General features: G+C 45.9%; 1 protein-coding gene across 3 annotated transcripts in view; it reads right to left on the reverse strand.

Annotated features, from left to right (window-relative positions):
• LRRTM4 (leucine rich repeat transmembrane neuronal 4) overlaps positions 1–14989 on the reverse strand; it is a 419213-nt gene that overhangs the window by 168750 nt on the left and 235474 nt on the right. The window lies entirely within an intron of this gene.

The following is a 14989-nucleotide window of genomic DNA, read 5'->3' on the forward strand; positions in this document are numbered from 1 at the left end:
GAAGTGGCAGAAAGAACAACAACAATTACAATAACATACTGCCACATCAATTCGGGGGATTGTTCACTAGTTTAACTCCAAAGCATGTTTTGGTAAAATCAGCTTTGGTTTAGTTTAAAAATATGCAAGGTCAGAGAAGTGGAGGAAAACCTACATGATTAACACAGAAATGAGTGATAAGAGCAAACCCACCTCTACACACTCCCCATGGTTTTAATAGTGAGCATCATTAAAACTTCAAATGTGGAGAGCCAATGAAGCTAGCCCAAGGACAGAGCCGTCTCATCCATAGAGGCCGGTGGCGCGGCGCACCAGGGCGCCGGGCACCCCAGGGGCGCCCCCGCGAGCCCGCCGGCATACCGGGCTCCCCCTCCCCAACCCGCCCCCGCCCCCACGGGCAGGCGGGCACTCGCGCGCCGGCGGGCGGGCTGGCTGTAAGCCGGCCGCCCTCGCCTCCCAGAGCCCCAGCTGGAGCGCTGGAGCAGCACGGGGCTTTGCGCGACCTTCCAGCACTCCAGCTGGGGCTCTGGGAGGCGAGGGCGGCCGGCATGCAGCCCGCCCGCTCCAACGCCACGCCCCTCATCCCCCGCTCGCCCACCCCCCCTCCCGAGGGGCGGCCAGCGCGGGAGGGAGGCAGGCGGAGAGGCGGCAGGCTGGGGGCGCCGAGGGATCGCTGCGCCAGGGCGGCCGATCCCTCTAAGACGGGCCTGCCCAAGGAAGCAGTCAATGGAAAATTAATCGGGTCCTCCATTAAAGAGGGCACGTGTTGCGGTGTGAACTGGCCACCTGACCTGGTGTTGTGGAACAGCCACAACCCCTGATAGGTGGGTCCCGCGTTGTTTGGGTGCAATCTGAAGAAGCAGCAATGCGGGGCCTATATGAAACCATGCGAGGCTTACGAGCTTTCTCTTTGGGGCTATTGCTTCAGAACCAGGAGCATAGCTAGCCTCTGGGCTGCCAGGGGCGGCAAGCCCAGCGACACCCATGGGGGCGGGGCGTCGCTCCGTGCGCATGACGTCATGACGCATGCGCACAGAACAACGCCTCCGCGCGGGCCAGTTGGCCCACCCCTCTCCCGCTGCGCTCCATGAGCGGAGCCGTCCCGGGGAAAAGAGAGGGATTGGGCCAGCGAGGGGGGTGTCATTCCCCTCGCTGGCCTGCCCCTGTCCTTTCCCCCCGGGCTCCGCTTCCTGAGCCCAGCGGGCAGGGAGTGGAGCGGCGGCGCGTGGGAGTGGTGGGAGGGGCCGCCGCTTGTCACCCCACGTGCCACCATTCGTTCCGTCGTCCCGGGAGCAGCAGCACCGCACATACTGTCCGCTGCTGCTCCCACGGCGACGGAGCGAGCGGCGGTGCGTGGGGGTGACATGCGGCGGTCCCTCCCATCACGCACCATGCACCACCGGTCACCCCGTCCGTGCAGCGCTGCTGCTCCCGGGGTGACGGAGGGAGCGGCGGCGCGTGGGAGTGGCGGGAGGGGCCGCCGCTTGTCACCCCCACTTGCCGCTTGTCACCCTGTCACTGGGGGCATACCACCCCTACCGCCCCTCCCCAGTGACGCCCCTGATCAGAACACGGAACATCGGATTGTGGATCGCTGCTGCTCTGAGACATCGATCGACTTTTGGTGATTGCTTCCCCTTTTACCCTAAATCTTCCCTTTAGTTTTCCCCGAAATTGTGCTCTTTCCTTTAATCCACCCCTTACTCCGTTCATAGAGCGCTTGCTTTGGGGGCTTGTCTCCCCCTCCCGGGGCCTGTGGGCCTTCGTGGATAGACCCTTCTACCCCCCCCCATTTATCCTCCCAGGTTGCAGGGAGTCTTTTGGGGGGCCGAATTTAATCCCTTAGAGAACCGTTTTTCCAGCGGTCGTCGTTTCCACCTTGGCCTTGACTCACCAGGTGTCGGTGCCTTCGGCCTCGCCGGTCTTGCTTTCCTTGAGGCTGGTGGGGCAGGGCGGGGGCGGTGCTCCATTGGGATCAGGTGGAAGGTGGGCTGGAAAGCTTCGTCTGCCAGCTCAGTTCTTCTTGTCCCTGCGTGCTTTGGCTTCGTACGACCTGGGCTGCGTACTTGGGCAGGAACTGCCATCTTGGGTTTGTAGATGCCTTCTTCTTCGGCAGCCATTTTGGGTGTCATTTTAATTTGGCACGAATGCCAACTTCCAGTGGACACCATTTTGAGTTAGTCTGAGCACCATTTTCCTTGTACGGTAATTAAGTTTTGATAAGCTTTGAGGCCTTTTCACCATGCCGGTTAAGCGCATTGCACTCCCAGGTCAGCAGGAGAGGAGAGTTACGAGGGGTGCGTCTCAGCCCTTGCGCTCCCCTTTGTGGCCAGCTATCCCTCAAAACACTTTAGACAGTAGGCCTATGTCTGCATTATTGGCCAGAATAGGTACAGATCCAGCGGCTGTGAGCAAGATAAATGCAGAATTGGATAGCCTGGTGTGGCAGTTTCCGGAGCAGCCGGCTTCTCAGCCGGGCCCTTCAGCTGCTCCAACGTCTTATGAAGTCCAAGCCCCCTCAGATGCCAGCGAAGCTTCTCCCAACGATCTGGAGCAGGCTGTCTATTACGAACATGCCTGTTACAACGGTGCTCCAGCTGGGCGAGAACGACCTTCTGGAAGCTCCCAGCCTGAGCCCGCGGATCCACATGCAGGAGAACTTGGAAGAGTTGGCGGCAACTATTCCTGGACTCAAAATATTTTGGTAGCAACTCTTGCAGAGGCATGCATGGAGAGGGAGTTGTTGCCCAGCTGCCACTGAGAGGGCCAGGAGACGCATCCAGAGTGTGGTGGCCAGAAAGGTTTTGTCCATGGGGAGAGCACTCATATGCCACCCAGGCATCACCTATTGCAATGCATCCATTTACAGGCCTGATGGTGTTCACCTGTCTGTATTTGGGAATGATTTATGGCTGACCTCCGTGTCAGTGGGGTTGAGGGATTGGTTACAAGGGTGAGTGGTTGGTGGCAAGCGCTTATGCTCTTGGTGGCGGATAGGCTCTGGTTCAGGTGATAGGCATGGCATGTGACAGGATATTCCGGTAAAGGAATCCAGGGACTCACTGGTTTGGCATTCCCTGCAAGGGGTTCCGCCTGTGCCCGAGTCCAGACGACATCAGGGAGGCTGTTTGGTGTTCCCTCCATCAGCTGTCCCTGGTGTTCATCCATGGCTGTCCTACGAACGTGGCTCTGGGACAGCGCTGCCTGCATGGGTGCAGGGAGATAGTCGAACCAGAACCTATGCAACCACTCACTTGATTGTAATCAATAAAGTTGTGGCCTAAATTTCTGCCAAAAACCAAACCAAATATCTGACTCCTGTGTTAATTTATTTCTGGGAAAGGTAAAAGGTCTAAACATGCAAATGACATTAGTCACCAACATGTTACTAGGACACAATTACTGACTTCTTTCTGTTCTCTGAGTGAGTTGTTTTCTGTCCTAACCTTTAGCAAAGTAATACAGCAATGCAAGGTTACCATAGTTATAGCAGACATCTGGAATGAGCATGGCTCTTCTTTGCATTATAATTGGAACATTTCCATTCAAGCAACTGAAACATCTCTTTTCATTTTCAGGCAAGAATCTGGTGGAAAATTAGTGGTGGCCAGACTTAAAAACCATTCATTCCTCTGACACATTTGGTAGGGATTATAGCTATACTGCAGGGTTCAACACACAATCAAACAGAATAATTTGGCACTTGCAGCATGTCCCAATACAACACGTACAATAGTTAAAAAAACAAAAACAAATTTAGATCAGAAAAGGTGATATAACACTGATTCTAACCAAGATTTATCTTATCTCATTACTGTGTCATGCCGAGGGAGGCCCCCGGAGATGTCATGGTACAAGCTCTTGTGGCATCACTGGGGGCCACCCCTAGGTATCAGGTTTGGGACCTACAAGTCTGGGATGTTCCTGGCCTGACAACCCTACTATACCTGTATGTATGCAAGCTTCTTCTTGTTAGACAATATGGCAGGGGAGGGAAGAACTTCAGTACCAGATGTTTCATAATGAATCTCTCAACAAGGTGAGAGTGTTGCAGGTATATTCAGTTTGAAAAGCTTTTACCCATTCTTCTCCCATTGGAAAACACATCCTTTTAAATCTCTGCAATGTAACCAATCACTATGCTTAATAGATGTCCTTTGTGTCTCCCCGCCTCCACACACCTTTCTTTTATTCTGTCCTCCAGAGTAATTGAATTAGATATGTTTTTACAGAAGGAGCGTTATGTGTAAACCTATGTGATTTTGGAAGTGACAGCAGTCGTAGCAACTCTGGAGGGTACTGAGTGGGAGAGAAATGTAAAAATGTTTGTGTACGCAGTATTTCTTCCTGGTATAGTATCAGCGACAATACTCCAATCAATATTTTATTAACTTGGCAAGTCACAAAGTTCTCTATATGGATGAGCTGCAATGATTCATGGAAGAACAATAGCCTTATTTTATGGCAATGCTTATCGGAGGAGGTTTCAGCAAAAACCCAGCCATCCATTGCAAAGACAGTACCCATTTACTGAACTTGTATGACAAGTAAAACGTTTTGTAGCAAATGCACATAAATACACATAAAAGCTTGGTGATAAACCCCCTCTCATTATGCAAAAGCTCCTAATGTATTATCAGTCTTTAAGAAAATGCTTGTGGGAGGGGGGGTATTGTCTCTATTTAAAGGTAACATTTCCAGATGACTCTATTGTCAAATTTTTGGGTTGAATACAAGTTAAAGGCTCTTAGTGCCTGATCACAATGAATGAAACCCATTGCTGATTTATGAAGCTTATAACTATCATGCTGTAATTAAGTAGCATATTTCTGTTGATCCAGAAAGTGGTAAATTAAAATGCTGGGTTTCATCCAGTATATCCATGAGTCTACATGGGACATGTGTGGGCATGTACATTCCATTGATTATGCAAACAATATTGTTTATTGCAATGGTCTGAAGAATGTTGCAAAGTTTTTTTTTTTGCAGCAGATGAGGCATGTTTTGGCCAACTAGGGTTAGTAAGCTTGTTACCCTTCAAAAGTCATTAGACTTCCATCAGCCCTAACAAGCAGGTCCAATGATCAGGGATGGAGGGAGTAGGGAAATAGGTTCCCCATCTCTGACGAAAATAGTCAGGGATTAGCATATCCCAGAGAAAGCATCTTCTCTTGTGTGACCTCCCTCCTGCATCTATGCCAGCAAAGCTCTGCTCAGGGGCCTTTTGTGCTGAAGCAATACATCAATATAAACACACTAAGATTAGCCTCCACTAAAACAGGGCCTTTATTATTGCCACCCTCTTACTGTGAAATGGCCATCACATGAAGGCCCATAAGGAAAGCTCTGTTGAATCAGAACATCATCTCGTCAGGTGAGATGGAGTTGCTTCCTGGCTGGTGGGTCACTGTTGTTTATCAGGAAGGAGAGGGGGAGGTGGCAAGGAGGCAACTGTGGTGCACGGGCACCTGGGGAGTCAATCCAATGTTCCTGCCAGTGCATTTGCAGGATACTGACCTGCAAGGGTGCCAGCTCCTAGGGCCGAGGCACAATGGCCTCTCCAATCTTTTTTTTTTTTTGAGGGGGCTCAATAGTCAGAGGGCCCCACGCGTGACATCAGGACGTTGCCTCAGGCCCCCTCAATTGTCCGGAGAAGCTGGTGTCTCTGCTCCTTCTTCCTCCTAGAAAGCAACAGCAACCCACCTGCCAGGAAAATGCCCCACCCAGCAAGCTCCTTTTGTCACATGGCATCTGTTTTCCACAGAGACCTACTAGATGACCCAGGTAGGACACGAGGGCAGTATTGTTCTTGTTATGATCATTGCTTTTGAAAATACAAACGCCAAATACTGAAAGAAATAGAGGACAACCTGCTGCTGTTCATCTGTTGAATTGTTTCAGCTTTCATTGGATTTTATTGCTTTTTATATAGTTTCTTGCTTTTAAAGAATCTTGTGAAGTGCTTTGTAAATTGGGTAACCGAGTAACGATATAAAGAGATGATAAGCTCGCTGATATATATGTGGGAGTGCAATTCATATTAAGCCAGAAACATGTGTTTTACATACAGTAGTAAACTCAGGGAAGAATTTGGGGGTAGACATCAAGGCCCCAACTAGCAGATTTAGCAGGAGGACACTCCCCCCCCCACCCAAAATGCAGCAGGGCTAGTGCGCCACATTCTGAAGACCCTCCAAGTGTCCCTATTTTCCAGGGACAGTCCCAGATTTCTGATTTGATCCCGTAATATCCAGCTTTTCCTTAGGACGTCCCTATTTTCCTTGGAGAAATGTTGGAGGGTATGGTAGGATGTCCCTGTTTTCACTGGGAGGTATGGAGTTACCCGAGCCTTGAGCCCTCTGAAGGCAGCCCTGTATAAAAGGTAAAGGTAAAGGACCCCTGACAGTTAAGTCCAGCAGCAGATGACTCTGGGGTTGCGGCGCTCATCTCACTTTACAGGCCGAGGGAGCTGGTGTTTGTCCACAGACAGTTTTTCCAGGTCATGTGGCCAGCATGACTAAGCCGCTTCTGGCGCAATGGAACACTGAAACCAGAGCAGTGCATGGAAACACTGTTTACCTTCCCACCAGAGTGGTACCTACCATGCACTTTTGGGCATGCTTTTGAACTGCTAGGTTGGCAGGAGCAGGGACCAAGCAACGGAAGCTCACCCCGTCGTGGGGATTTGAACCACCAACCTTCTAATCAGCAAGCCTGAGAGGCTCAGTGGTACAGACCACAGTGCCACCCATGTCCCAGCCCTGTATAGGGATGCTTTTTAATGTTTAATGCTTTATTATGCTTTAGATATGTTGGAAGCCACCCAGAGTGGCTGGAGCAACCCCAGTCAGACGGGTGGGGTATAAACAGTAAAATTATTATTACTGAATAGGACACCCCTATTTTCATTGGAGAAATGTTGGAGGGTGTGCATTCTGAATTAAGTGAAGCAAAGCAATACAGATGCCACCTCAAGATGCCATGAGGATTACTTCACTTAAGGCAGCATAAGACCATTTGAACCAAGGATCACTGATCCCTACAACAGCTATGCAGGTTATTGTCAGTATTAATAGCCCCATGCTGCAGATGGGTGAGGGGAAATCTGAGACAGAAGTGGCGTGGGGAACATGCGGCTCTTCAGATATTATAGGACTACAAGTCCCATCATCTTTGGCCACTGACTATGCTGAGTGGGCTGACAGGCTGGAGTTCCCTGTCCTTGGCTTATTTCACAGAGGGTCATGGCAGAAGTGAGATTTGAAGCAAGGGCTTCCTGGTTCCCAATTGAGCATCTCAGTCACAGTGTTGCAGTAGCTCTCAGCTGTATGAAGTGCTTACTTCAACTGTGCCAGACCTGTGCTCCAAACAGCCCAGTGCAGCCCATCTTGGCTGTCAGGTAGGTCACACGTTAACATGCAACACTCTCAGGAACCTGTCAGGACCCCCCCCCCAATGCCCCCAACAGCGTCCAGCACTCGGATGCTGCCACCCTCCACTGAATGATGTAGGCTGCAACCCTATACCCACTTTCTTGGGAGTTATTCCCACTGAAACTAATGGGACTTAATTCTAGATAGGCATACATAGTCTTGCATTATTCAAGATGCTGCTTGTTCATAGGGGTGGAGGAGAAATTCAATTCAGGTCTCATTTAAAGGTATATCAATCAAGTGTGCACTTTCCTAAACAATATCCGAACCAAAACACAGCTATCTTTCAAAATATGCACTTATACAAATTTTACTGTGCAGATCGCCAACCAAACAATGTTTATAAAAATGCATATATTAGTGGGACGTGTGCATAAAAATGACTATATTCCTGAAAATAACACACTATATCATACAAGGGGAAATTGCTTGCAAAAACTATACACATTAGTCAAAACCACACGTAAAAATCTGTTGATTAGGACAAATTTGAACTAAAATGCTAATACATTTTCATGAGGATTTTTTTTAAAGGCAAATTTCTACAATATGAATTTAAGCTTGGAGGGGGAATGAGAAACAGAGAACTGAAAGTGAAAGATCCTTCCATTCCTACTAGTTTGTAATACTAATTTGCTCAGCTCCTAATTCTCCCAAGTCCTATGGAGAGTATAAGAAACCAAACATCATTTTCCAAAGAAGTTCTCCCCTGGCACTGAATGTAAAATGATAAATCCTTGCATCTATTATATTCATCAGTTAGGCTTACCAGTTTGTTTGTTTTTTACATACCTTTACTCTTGATGGCACTGTTATTGGAAGGAACTTGAGTTGATCACTATGAAACTGCTTCCGCAAAAAATGCCAGCTGCTTTGTAGGAACATATCAGGGATGATAAACCTGAGACCCAGAGGCCAGATGTAGCCCTCCAGACCTCTCTATCTGGCTCTTCCTTTCTAGAAACACCCTTCACCCAGTGGCAGACTTTGGGCTTGCAAAAGTCAGCAGCGCACTGTGCGGTGCCAAAATTCAGCGTCCCTCCACCTCTCGCCTTTTGTTCTATATCACTGTTGTGGCACCCCCTACAGCACCCTCTTGGCTCGGCACCCAGTGCAAGCAAACCAGCCATTGCTCCCCTAAATCTGCCTCTGCTTTACCAGCCCTTCTTTGCACCCTCAATTTCCCCCCCTGGCTGGGTTGTATCCTGAAAACACTGGTAATGCCTCTTGCTCTTGTCTAGACAGATTATACAGAATCTGCGTAGGAATGAGCGTACGGCACAAAGGTAACTGTTACATTAATTGCTCTGCCCACTCTGGCTTCTGGCCCCACCCACCACAGGTATGTTATCCCCAGAAGGGAATGCAGCCCTCAGACTGGAGGGGGAGAAATTCTCCCCTAGAAAACACACAAAGGGGACACATAAAGGTTCCTTAATGGTAATCCCTTATTCTCACTGAAATTGTCAATTACAGTGGTACCTTGGGTTAAGAATTTAATTCGTTCTTGAGGTCCATTCTTAACCTGAAACTGTTCTTAACCTGAAGTACCAGTTTAGCTAATGGGGGCCTCCCGCTGTCGCTGTGCTGTCGTCGTGCGGTTCTCATCCTGAAGCAAAGTTCTTAACCCAACGTACTATTTCTCGGTTAGCGGAATCTGTAACCTGAAGTGTCTGTAACCTGATGCGACTGTAACCCGAGGTACCACTGTACTTAACTTCCCAATTTGAGTAAATTCTTGTGATCCTTTATTGATTGCCGTTTCCGTCATGTCCTGCATTTTGTTTTGTAAGGATGTTTGAATTTTCAAGTGGATCTCAGTCATGGCTGGTGTTAGAACAGGGATAGGCTACCTAAGGCCCGTGGGCCGGATGCGGCCCAATCGCCTTCTCAATCCAGCCCGCGGACGGTCAGGGAATCAGCGTGTTTTTACATGAGTAGAATGTGTGCTTTTATTTAAAATGCATCTCTGGGTTATTTGTGGGGCATAGGAATTCGTTCATCCCCCCCAAAAAATATATATATAGTCTGGCCCACCACATGATCTGAGGGACGGTGGACTAGCCCACAGCTGTAAAAGGTTGCTGACCCCTGTGCTAGAAAGTACACTTTCAAGAGAACATCATCAAAATGCCCACACCTACTTTACAAAGAGGAAGCACATTTTGGGGTGGGGTGGGGGGGATGGATAAATGCACATCCACTGGCATGTACTACCAAAATGCCCACACCAATATGATCAGTCGAATGAGAACTTTCAGAAAATGGACATGTTCTCCTCCCCATAAGCTCATATATGCAAAGAAAATTTCAAATCAACTCAAGAGAAATGTACCCGGTAGTATAACCAATGGAAATGTTTCCAGAGGAAGCATAGAAGATACCTGTCTGCTTTGCAGTCTTCACACCTGACAGAGATAACTGTATTAGGGCATATAAGTTTATGATGAAGTTGTTTGAAATGTTGTTACAGCAATGATATCTGATGATGTCAAAATAGATAGGATGATCTCTTTTATGGGACCGGCCATCTCCAGCTAAGCTCATAAACTTGCAAGCTTGGCTGAGCTCTTGCAAATTGAAAACTTGAACAATGTGGCCAGTATAATGCAATGCAGCCAAAGGTATTTTTGCTCATCACTCCTGTGGACATACGATGTGTGCATACATGTCTATCTATCCATCCATCGTTTTATTGGTGTGATCACCTTAGAGATCAATCATAAAACCATTTATTTGGAAGTAAATTCCACTGTTTTCAAAATATGGCTAGTCTCAGTACCAGATTGTTTGATCATATAACACCACTTTCTCTGCAGCTGCTGACTTACAGCCCTTCCCTTGAAAATGGAATGGTGGAGAATTTTGGAGATCTCCTCCCTAAAGAGCCCACGTTTATTTATTTTATTTAAACAATTTATGTATTGGTTAACTACAATAGTTTCTAAGCGGTTTACAAAGATACAATACAAAAAAAATCAGTTAAAACTATAAAAGCAAATGTAGATTAAAATGCCTGATAGATTGAAAAAGACTTCAGTAGAGGCACTGGAGGGTCAGGCACTGTCTGGCCTCAACTAGAAGGAAGTTTCATAAATTGGGCCCACAATACGAAATACACGGTTCCTGCTGGATGAGAGCCACAGAGAATCGCTAATATTTTATTGCCATATTTTAAAAATTAAAAACCAGGAAATCCCAAAAGTTATTGAGCTTATTTTAGACAAACTCCCCAGATTGTTGAGCTCTTTTATACAAAAAAAATGCCCCCCAAAAGTGATTTTTCGATTGAAAAAGATCCAAGACAAAGTGCCACCTTTCAGAAATTCCCTCCAGACTTCAATCCCGCCTTTGAAATCCTGGTAATGTCCAGGAAAATCCAGATGCATGGCAGCCCTAATCACTAAGAGTGACTCCCCTAAAGACCTTAGTGATTTGGCAGGCATATAAATGATTATATGGCCCTGGAGATGTCTCCTACAGGAGCTTCTGAGCTGCTTTCCTCTATGCTGCAGCAGCATCCCCGAAATGGTCAGTGATGGTACTGCAGATTTGTCAGCCCAGCCCAGCCAGGTGACCTGAGGAACAAATAGGAGTTTGCTTAGCCCTATATATAACATATATAACAGCTGTCCCTGTCTTTGTTATTTACTACCGGTAGTTGTCTCTGCAGGAGGATCCTAAACAGACTTCTCTTGATTTCAATTGACTCAGCCCTTTGTTTGCCCCAGAGTCCCAGACCCTAATCTCCAGTCTTGTTCTGACCTACTGTGCCTTGCTGACATAGATAGAACCATTCTCCTCCCTGCTGAGTTCTACAATGATAAAAATGAGACTAAGGGCTTGTCCATATTATTATTATTATTATTATTATTATTATTATTATTATTATTATTATTATTTGAATTTATATACCGCCCTATACCCGGAGGTCTCAGGGCAGTTCACAAAAATGATCACAATATATAAAATAAAAATAAAAACAATAACCCAATAATACGCCCCCTCCCCCAAGAGCCACATTTTAAAAGGGTATAGGATGTTGATCAGGTCAACCAAAGGCCTGGTTAAAAAGGAACGTTTTTGCCTGACACCTAAAGCTGTATAATGAAGGTGTATAACTGTATAACTTCCACTTGTCCCGTGTCTAGAAAGCACAAGTTCAAGTGGTTTTCTGCTTGCCTCATGGTTTCAAGGTACAGGTCTGAGCAGTTTTGCCTTTGGCCCCGCCATTTTCCAGTATATGAGAAATGGTGATTAAAAATCATTCAGGTTTTGAGGAATAATAATAACAATAAAGTAGCAAACAAGCAGTGTACAAGGATCACTCGGCAGTCATGAAGTAGGCAGCTAGTAACTAACCTGGTCACTGTTCCACTGGATTTGAAATTCTCCAGAAGAGTCACAACCATGATAAACATGTCACTCCGTCATGTATAAAGAGTGACAAAGACGCGAACCCAAAACAAAATATTTATCTCTTTGGAATGCAATATTTGATTCTTATATGACAACGGCAGCTTTGAAGTTACTGAATCTCACTACCAGTATTCAAAAGAAAATGGTAAAAGCAAAACAACCTCCCACACTGGATCATTGTCTCTGAGATGCACAATCTGCAGGTACCAACAGGAGGTGTGAGATAGACTGTCCTTACAGTTTGGAGTCGTGAGGGCAACGTCCCAATTTTTTTCATTTTCACCCCCCCCTTTTTTTAAAAAAAGAACAAAAACTTTTTATTAAAGGTTTTTCATATTTCAACATGTATAAACACTCACTGACTGCAAAAAGCATATCCAGAACTAAACAGGAGCCAAACAACAAGGGAAATGAATAAATAGGGGAAAGAAAGCAAAACCAAAAAATAATAAACACATCATCATTGTACTACAAATCTAATGTATGGAAATCGTAAACCTTTTCAATAAGTAAAACAACACATCCTTTGTCAACTGCATAAAGCGCAACCAAAGAAGGGAGGCAAACTATAGGTGGAGATTCATGTTAAGAGGGTTCTGACCATAACTGCTTTGGTAACAAATGATACCAAAATGATTTCTGGGTGTCAGGAGGTTTAACTGCTTCCATATAAACCACTGTATACACTGCAAGTGGGTACTAAATGCTAATGAATGTATATATTTTTTGTTCCCCTCTTCAGTGGGAAGTAGCCTCCGGCAGCTTGTATCAGATGTGAGATCTGGGGTGGGGATAAAAGCACTTTCCCGTTTCCCAGGTGATGGTGAGCTGTCATCTTGGAATGAAAGCTCAGTGACAGAGCAAGAGCCATAGCTTTATATGTTTTATATGCAGAAGGCCCCATGATAAATCCTGGCATCTCCAGGCAGGGCTGGGGATGTACCCTGCCTCAAACCCTGGGGAACTTCTGTCAGTCAGTGTCTACAATACTGTCTACGGTAGCTTCCTATGCTTTGCATCATGTCTGTGGAAGCTTGATCTCTGACATCTCCAGTTAATGGAACTCAGAGGGGAGGGTTAGGGAAAACTCCTACAAAAGACCCTGAAATGTTGCTTCCAGTAAGAGTTAGATGAACCAATGATCTGACTCAGTAGGAAGCAGCTCCACTTGCTTGTGACCAAGATCAGGTTATTGCCTCCAGGCTGGCAAGAGTCCTTGCACGATAGAGGAATCAGCATGCTTTGTCAGGTCGGGTCATGTGGTTTTAATGATCCAGTATCTGTTTGGCCTTATTCAGTGCATAAATAGGTTGCTATTGGCAAATTTGGTGCTAGAGGGTAGGAAGGAAAAGCACAGAGGGCAAAGATGAACAACCTGAGGCATCAAAGTAATGGGTGGCTGTGGAGGGAGGTGGAGACTTCTCCAAACTAACCCAACAGGGTTTATCAGCTTGAGGGGACCTGGAGCAGGAGTCAACCTACAGACCATGACAGTCTGAAAGATCCCAAAGTCATTGATGGGTCTTCCTCATTATATCTTCAAGGCATGTGGACAGTGAAGAGGAAATGTTTTGCTGATCTGATATTTGGAGTCATCATGGGATCATCCAACCCATGGGTAGGCAAACTAAGGCCCAGGGGCCGGATCCAGCCCAGTCGCCTTCTCAATCTGGCCTATGGGCAGTCCGAGAATTAGTATGTTTTTACATGAGCAGAATGTGTGCTTTTTTATTTAAAATGCATCTCTGGGTTATTTGTGGGGCATAGGAATTCGTTCATTTAATTATTTTTTCAAAATATAGTCAGGCCCCCCACAAGGTCTGAGGGACAGAGGACAGGCCCCCTGCTGAACAAGTTTGCTGACCCCTGACAACCAAATGAATACCCATCAACTCAGTAGAATATATGCCTGTACTCAGTGCATGTGCTTTTAATATTTAAGATGCAGATCAGGTATATAATATTAAGTTGTGGCCCATAGCTTGTTTCAGTTACTATGTCTCAATGTCTTTATTCTGTGAAAGTGGGGCCAAAATTACAGTCAGCCTGAATCTTCAAAGATTCTAAAGGCTTCTCCTGAATGGCCAAGCTGACTTTGTTGTGGCAAGAAGAAGAAACTGCCTGTGATCATTTCAAGAGGCTCATTTGTCTGAAAATTTTTCTACAAGACAAAGATATAGGCTTCCTCAAATTAAACCATAAACCATGAGCAGATTTATAGAATTTTTCCTTATTAGCTTTGAAAAACTACTGTGTTCCCCCCCCCCAGGGGATGGTGGGGCAGGGGGAGAGAATACATTTTTTAAAGTCCAGAAAAGAAAGCAATCGACAATGTGCCATTTGTTCATTTTCAGCAAATATTAACATGGAAGACAATTTTCTGTCTGTCACGAGTGCTTTAATTTTTACTAAGATGAATGTTTTAAACAGCAGAGAATAATTAAATCATCTTCTCTTTCAGAAGAAGCCTCATATTCTCAATGTGTGTTTTCAGCATTTTGTAAATCATCTAATGATTTTCTGCTCGTTTAAATATTGCTTCCCCATACTGAACTGATTAGCTAATGTGAAATGTACAGGACAGACGTTAGTTTCAGAAAGGCACCAAGTTCCTAAATCAGCTAAAGATTTCCTGCTACTGCTTATATTACGATTCCTGCGAAGCTGATTAGGAAAATGCAGAACCTGCTGGGATATTCCTCCCCCCCCCACACCATTTCCTCAGGGTTACCTTCAATATATTCAAAATGAAATCTACTGTAAAAAAAAAGACAGCATTTAAATCACAGGAAGTGCAGAGCGAACAAATTTTTCCCCAGGCAAATATCCAGCCAATCAATCTTTAAAGGAAACTGGGGGCAAATCCTGACTCTGATATAGGTGCTGGGAGGGCATTTTGCAGGTGTGCAAGTTCTTGCACTATTGGAAATTAACTATCTCAGTTCCTGGTTAATGTCCAAAGACACTATGAATGAGAGAAGGAATTTTATTATCTCTATCCTTGAGCTTGGAGCCAGGGCAGGCTGTTCATCTGTATAAATAATACACTCTTTTAAATTGAATCTACCTGAAGTACATTCCAGTTAGGATTGTGTCTGCCAGGTGCGTTTGCTGGTCTCCTGGGTTTATCTACAAAC

Source organism: Lacerta agilis, chromosome 15, assembly GCF_009819535.1.
Source record: "Lacerta agilis isolate rLacAgi1 chromosome 15, rLacAgi1.pri, whole genome shotgun sequence".
In the NCBI taxonomy this organism is placed as follows: domain Eukaryota; kingdom Metazoa; phylum Chordata; class Lepidosauria; order Squamata; family Lacertidae; genus Lacerta; species Lacerta agilis.